Here is a 6,795-nt window from a genome sequence, read left to right as displayed (position 1 = left end):
CAGGAATACACTTCTGTGGGCACAGTCCCACTGCTCTGGGCTGGCGCAGGCTCTGTCCAGCTTCCTTTGAGGTCTGATGGAGCATGTGCCCCTGCTGCACTTGGGATGCTCTCAGGAGCACAGGGCCCTGCCGTGGGGAAAGCACACTGTGCCTCCAGCAGGTATCCCCAGCTCCAGAGGAGCCCCCTGCACTGAGAGATCCCAACCCCTGCCCATAGGTCCCACCCAGGCACAGAGCCCCACACACAGAGGTGAAAGGACAGGGAACACCACTCGTTTGCAAACACCTCACACTACCATGTGGAGAGGACGCAGCTGCGTTACAGACCAGCCTGGTGATACCGCTTAGGAAACTGCTTTGAAAAAACATTTATTCTTCTTGCTTGCTCCTCATCATTACTCCTACCAGGACTCTGCTCTGGTGTGTTAAAAACACTCCCACACAAGGGAAGAGTTGTGGGAACACCTTCCCGTACTTGGCTGCCTACGGAAAACCCACACAGCAAGGATCACAGAATCACAGACTGGTTTGGGTTGGAAGGGACCTTAAAGGTCCTCCAACCACAGCACCTCTGACCCTGTTGTCTATACAAACAGCCTCGCACAACATAACCATCATTTAGTCTATTAATTTACTTAATGAATCCCTTCTGGAACAGCATCCACAGAAAATGCTGCTCTCCAGAGGGCAAGAGCTCAGCTTTGTACTTGGGTGGTTTCAAGTCAGAGCCAGGCTGCCATCACCCTCTCCTCCTACTCATTAGCACTGAAGGCAGAAGGGACCACTCTCCACCAGGACACAGTAAGATCCCTGATCCAAGGGCTGCAGCCAGCATGTCCATGCTGGAGAGCCCTGGATCCACGTGGGGATCTGCTCCGCTCGGGATGGAGCACACTAAAGCACAGCATGCCTCAGGCATCACAGCACTATATTTATCAGTTCTTATGTATAAAAACACATCAAGCTGTATTTCTGGCAGCTGCTCCGTGGCCGCCTGCATACACAGGACACCCTCACTGCAGAGCCTGGGGGCTAGCAAGCACCTTCAGGTCTGTAACAGAGCATGGGGCTGATTTGCACCAATTTAGGACTTGCCTAGTCCTAAAGGATGAGATAAGGGAGACAAGGGATGCACAGGGACCTTCAGGACAAGCATCTTCCTGCAAGCTGCCATGCTGCCTGACCTCAGCCATGTGAACTGGCTTTCCCCTTCCTCACACTCCCAAACCCCATCTGAAAACACCTCTCTCCTCCTGCCCCTACCTGTCCCCTGCTCCCTGCTGCAGTTTCCCATGCGCAGCACATACAACTGACTGATAGTGTTCCCCACACGTATCCATCATTTCCATTAGCCCCTATTTACAAGGTGATGCTTTGGCTGTGACTAACCTGGGAGTTTGCCAGCACCCAGCATGGGGTGTTTTACCCCCTCTGCTTCCCCAAGCGTGGAGAATCTATCAGGAAACAAAACACACACTGCACCAGCCAGGTGATGGGGCACCCTCACATCCCACTAGTGCTGGGCTCAGAGAGAGCCAAAGATTTAATTGGCACATTCCCAGCCTCTCTGCAAACAGCTTTTTGTATTTTCCAAGTTCCTGCTATTCACTCATGGCTCTCACATCAAGTAACAACCTCCTTCCCCTGTCAGGTGCCTGCTTCCCTATAAAGGGACTCAATCCCCACAACTGCCACAGCAGCATCCACACCACAGTGCAAGCATCCATCTCCCAGGGTGTGTATCTCAGCCTGTCCCTGCGGCTCAGCCCAGACGTTTCCCATTGGGATTGCCATCCCTCCTGAGCCGAGGACACCCACTGCCGCAGTCCTGACAAGCCAAGGGCTCATCCAGCAGCCTCATCCATCGGCCACGAACAGTGAGGTGGGAAGCTGAAGAAAATGCATTTTCTCACCTCTCTGCAGTGCACCGGGTGGCGCTGACAGCTCTGACTCGAGGTGACATCCCACAGGTACAGATCACAGCAGGGAGCAGCATGGTATGTGTGCAGCAAACGTGTGGCTCTGGCTCTGCGGCCAGGATTAACGTGGCATGGCCCCCATGGGATTAGCTGCACAGGACACCCAGTGGGATGCCCCCACTCAAGACCTCCCCTGCAAGCAAGCTGGGATCACTCCGTGTTACCAGTTCTGTGGCAAGTTCCCGGTTGAAAAGGCAGCGGGGACTCGGATGTGCCACATGGGACAAACCCACCCAGGAGCTGCCACTGGCACCAAAACCTGGAATAAAGCCCCAACAAGGCAATCTTAAACCCTCCTCTGGAGGGGAATAAGGAGATGACTAGAGATGAACATAACCCACTTCCAAGCAGGCTCCCTCAGGACCACTCCTGGTTTGCTCCAAATCTCAGTGTGAATCCAGACAAGTCATTCCCCAAACTGGGGCTTGGCTGCTCAACTCCCAACACCACAGTTATAACCAAGGGAAATGCAGGGCTCCTTCCACCCAAGTCTGCAGTGATATCTCCACATGATGAATGAAAGGCATTATCCACACTCGCTTATTTTTTTCACTCCATTAGTACTTTTAAAGTACTTGGAGGATATAACAGTCATGCAGTGCCCAAAGGGCTTCAGGAAACCTGGAGAGGGGCTTTGGACAAGGGCCTGTAGGGACAGGACAAGGGGAATGGCTTTAACCTGCCACAGGGGAGATTGAGATGAGCTCTGAGGCAGAAGCTCTTCCCTGTGAGGGTGCTGAGGCGCTGGCACAGGGTGCCCAGAGAAGCTGTGGCTGCCCCAGCCCTGGCAGTGTTCAAGGCCAGGTTGGACACAGGGACTTGGAGCAACCTGCTCTAGTCGAAGGTGTCCCTGCCTACAGCACGGGGTTGGAACTGGAGGAGCTTTAAGGTTCCTTCCAACCCAAACCAGGCTGTAATTTCACGATACTTTTCTTACGGAATTAAATAAGCCCTGGGACAGTAATAAGCACAAAGAGAGATCTGAGAGACTGCCAGTGTGATCATCTAGAAGCAATTCTCATAATTCCCATTCCTCTACCCAGGCATTTCCCACCAGGATTAAAAAGCAAGTCTTGCTTCTTGAGCACAAGAGCCTCCCCAGTCTGAAACCAAAGGGAACAGGCAGCCAGCAGCCAAGTTTGGGAAAAGATGAGAGATTCCTAAGGACATTTAAAATAGCAAAAAGCTCCAAGGGCTGCAAATGCAGAAGTAAACGCAGTCAGGGAAGCTGAAAGAGAACATCATTCCTTCCCTCTCCCCGTTCATCATCTGCCACCTCTACTTTGGGGAGTGGTTTTTTGCCTTTCCAGAGCTATTTTAGATGTTACTTGTAGCAATGTATGGAAAAAATAGTGTGTGAAAGGTGACAGTGCAGCACCCCTGTGATTGAACAGCCTCCCAGGCACCACGGAACGGCTCTGGCCAAGCACGGGCACTGTTCACCTCACATCTGCTCCTGTGGGGCAGATGCAGGCCCAAGTCCTAGAGCAGAGAAGGCCCCCTCTGGAGGCCTGACTGCTGTCAGTAGAGGCTGCAACCTTCCTGCTCTCATCCTGCCTTTTTCCTCATTGGCCTCTGCTAAGCAGAGCTTTGATCCCCCAAGCAGCTCCTGCTTCAGAAGGCTTCTTTCCTTTTGCTGCCCAGACATGAAGGACACTGAGCTGGAGTTCCTCAGCATCTTGGCTTCAGATGGGTAGACTTTGATGTCCCACAGAGCACCCGGCTCAGAGATTTGTCTGGTCTCTTCAAACAGAAGCAGAGCCACAGCTTGTGATGTGTGCAAAAGAGTGTTTTCCTTGGGGAAGAGAAGTCATGCTGGTGCTTATTCCCACCTTGTCACAGCAGAACAAGCTGTATTGGTGCTTCAAAGAGCTTCTCAACCTTAAATCCCTGTAACATGGTGACAAATCAGGAAACCTGCCTCTGTACATCTCACGACTCCCAGCAGAGGTTACGAAAGAGCATTCCTGCAAATGCCTCAGCCACCACGCTCCAGGCTGCCAGGTCCACATTGCTCCTCTCCAGGGATGGCTCCAGCAACCACATCACTGCAGACATTTGAACTACAAGTCCAGGCCATGAAGGTGTGCAGAGTGAAGGGTTATGGAGAAAGACCCACAGAAGCAGTAAACCTTCCAGGATAGGGCTGCCCCCAGTCCACAGGTCCCTCCTGAGCTCCACAACCGTGATCACTGCTCTTTAGAGCCATGGGATTCATTCAGGAGCAGAACCTTAACTCCATCCCACTGCCCCTTAGCCACAGAAAAGGTTCACTCCAGCAGCCCAAAACCTAGACTAGGGAAGGAGGACAACAAAGATGTGACCAAAATTGAGTGGTTTTCCTCCACAACTTACTCTTCCAAGGGACAACCACCATGTTTGTAACCTCAGCACCTTTCTGTTCAGAAAGACAAGGCTCACTGTTTGTCATCTGGAGCTTGGGCCAACAGCAGGAGACCTAGCCACTTGACATGAACATCTTCTTGTTAGAGAATACCCTATAAAGAGCCCTTCTTCCCTGTGAGGGTGCTGAGGCGCTGGCACAGGGTGCCCAGAGAAGCTGTGGCTGCCCCATCCCTGGCAGTGTTCAAGGCCAGGTTGGACACAGGGGCTTGGAGCAACCTGCTCTAGTGGAAGGTGCCCCTGCCCGTGGCAGGGGGTTGGAACTGGATGAGCTTTAAGGTCCCTTCTAACCCAAACCACTCTGGGGTTCTGTGATTTCACAGACTGGCACAGCTCAGCAGCTGAGCAGCACCAGTCCACGAAGGCTCCTTTCCTTGGCAGTCCTGACCACCACTGCATCTGCTGCCTCTGCAAACGCTGCACCAGGCACCCGAGCACTGGGAAGCAGCAGCCAAAGGATATGGTGATTTTTCACTCTCCGTCTCTTGGCCTTTGCTGTACAGCTATGTGCAAAGCCAAGGAGAGCTACCAAAATCTCCCTGCCTGCTCTAAGACCTAACAGTAGGCCATCAGCCACTCACACTCTAAGCTGTGATGGAAGATGCATCTGCAGCACCCTTCTCCCTGCTGTGAGACAGCAGAACATCCTGAGCAGATTCCTCCACATTCTGGTGGTGCCACCACCTCATCTTGTCACATCAGGTGGGGACATTGCAAATCCATCCCAGGACTGCCAGGGCACATTTCACAGAATCACAAACTCAATCCCAGACCAGTTTGGGTTGAAGGGACCTGAAAGCTCATCCAGTTCCAACCTCCTGCCAAGGGCAGGGACACCTTCCACTAGGGCAGGTTGCTCCAAGCCCCTGTGTCCAACCTGGCCTTGAACACTGCCAGGGATGGGGCAGCCACAGATTCTCTGGGCACCCTGTGCCAATGTCTCATTTGTACCAAGGGGGCTTCTCCCACAGACACCAGAGACTTCAGCTGTTCCCTCCTGTGAGCAGATTTTATCACACGATGGACAAACTACTCTGCAGATCTTCTACATCATCTGCCACCTAAATAAAGCTGCCACGTGAATCAAGGCTGTTTCAATGACAGCCTGGAAACTGGTGACATCCAGCGACGGCAGACGTCACGCGTCAAGACAAGTTTTGGCACTGACCCCTACTCAGGGAGTGAGAAATCTCAGTGCACCCACAACAGGCCAGGGACATGCAGAAGGGCTGTCAGCATCAGGGTCAGACTGCGTATTTCTTCCAAGGCAAGGACCCTGTCATTTATGCATTCAATGGCACACTTATTCTGCTATTCAGGAACAAATCAGAAGTACCGTGGCCTCCACTCTCCAGCTCTACTGGGCTGTACTTAAAGAAAGAGAAAAAAAAAAAAAAAAAAGGACCAAAGCAAACAGCCCTGCCACAAAAATCTCTGAACTGGCTTTTAGCTGCTGGACAAAAGGGGCCCAGCTCACTAACTGCTTCCCTTACTGCCTTGTCCGATTTCTGTTTCATAACAGCAGCCGGGCACTGCAGGAGGCAAAGCACCGCTTGGGTGGATGAGCAGACCTGGCCTTCAGCCTCCCGCCTCACCCCAGTGCTCCAGGTGTGCCACAGCTGCACACAAACCTGCTGCCTGCAAACCTGCTGCCTGCAGGCCTTCCCACTTGAATCACAGGGGAAGGAGCACTGAACCAGCCAGGGGTCTGGGACGCTGTGTGGGGAGGGCACGCATCAGTGGGTCTGTCCATGCACATGGCGGTGAGATGGTCTCTCACAAACTCGTCTCTAGAGCATGTAACCCTCCTCCTATCAAGCAGCTAGTCCTGATTTGGTGGAGATTTACAGAGAGGATTATTATCTCTGAAGCAGTAATAGATGGAGAACGGGAAAAGGAAGGAAGTACTGAACAAGGGGCTTGGACCAACCTGCTCTAGCGGAAGGTGCCCTTGCTCACGGCAGGGGGTTGGGGCTGGGTGAGCTTTAAGGTCCCTTCAACCCAAACCAGTCTGGGATTCTGTGATTCTATAAGTAATTATTCCCAAAGCTGCAAATAGGAGTGATTCCTCAACTGAGACAACTCTGGAAAACTAGATTAAAATTGCTTAGGGCACATATTCTCAAAACAGCAGGTAATACAAGAGATAAAAAGTATTTACAGTATCTCACAGTGGACATGTACTTTTTATTCTGCTGAGGAATGTAATATTCCACTCCTCATCACAGCATAAAAAGGGTGCCCTAAAAAAAAAAAGCAACTTAATAAAGTGTCCTTAATGGCAACTGGGCCAGGCTGGAGAACTGCAGGCTCTCTTCTACCCTGTACACTGAAGCACAACAAGAAACACAACAAGCATCTGCAAGAGCACCAGCACACAAGCAACATGAATAACCATGCAATCCCAGCCTG

At 52.0% G+C, this 6,795-nt stretch overlaps 1 protein-coding gene across 1 annotated transcript in view; it reads right to left on the bottom strand.

The window, feature by feature from the left end:
- The window catches only part of LOC104411867 (nucleotide exchange factor SIL1-like), a gene marked incomplete at its 3' end in the record, with an annotated part of 59,696 nt that overhangs the window by 44,682 nt on the left and 8,219 nt on the right, over positions 1-6,795 (bottom strand). The gene's annotated exons all lie outside the window — the stretch shown is intronic.

Source organism: Nestor notabilis, unplaced genomic scaffold, assembly GCF_000696875.1.
Source record: "Nestor notabilis isolate BGI_N333 unplaced genomic scaffold, ASM69687v1 scaffold14949, whole genome shotgun sequence".
In the NCBI taxonomy this organism is placed as follows: Eukaryota; Metazoa; Chordata; class Aves; order Psittaciformes; family Psittacidae; genus Nestor; species Nestor notabilis.
Note: the sequence above shows the minus strand (reverse complement) of the source record. Positions and strands in the feature narration are given on the sequence as shown.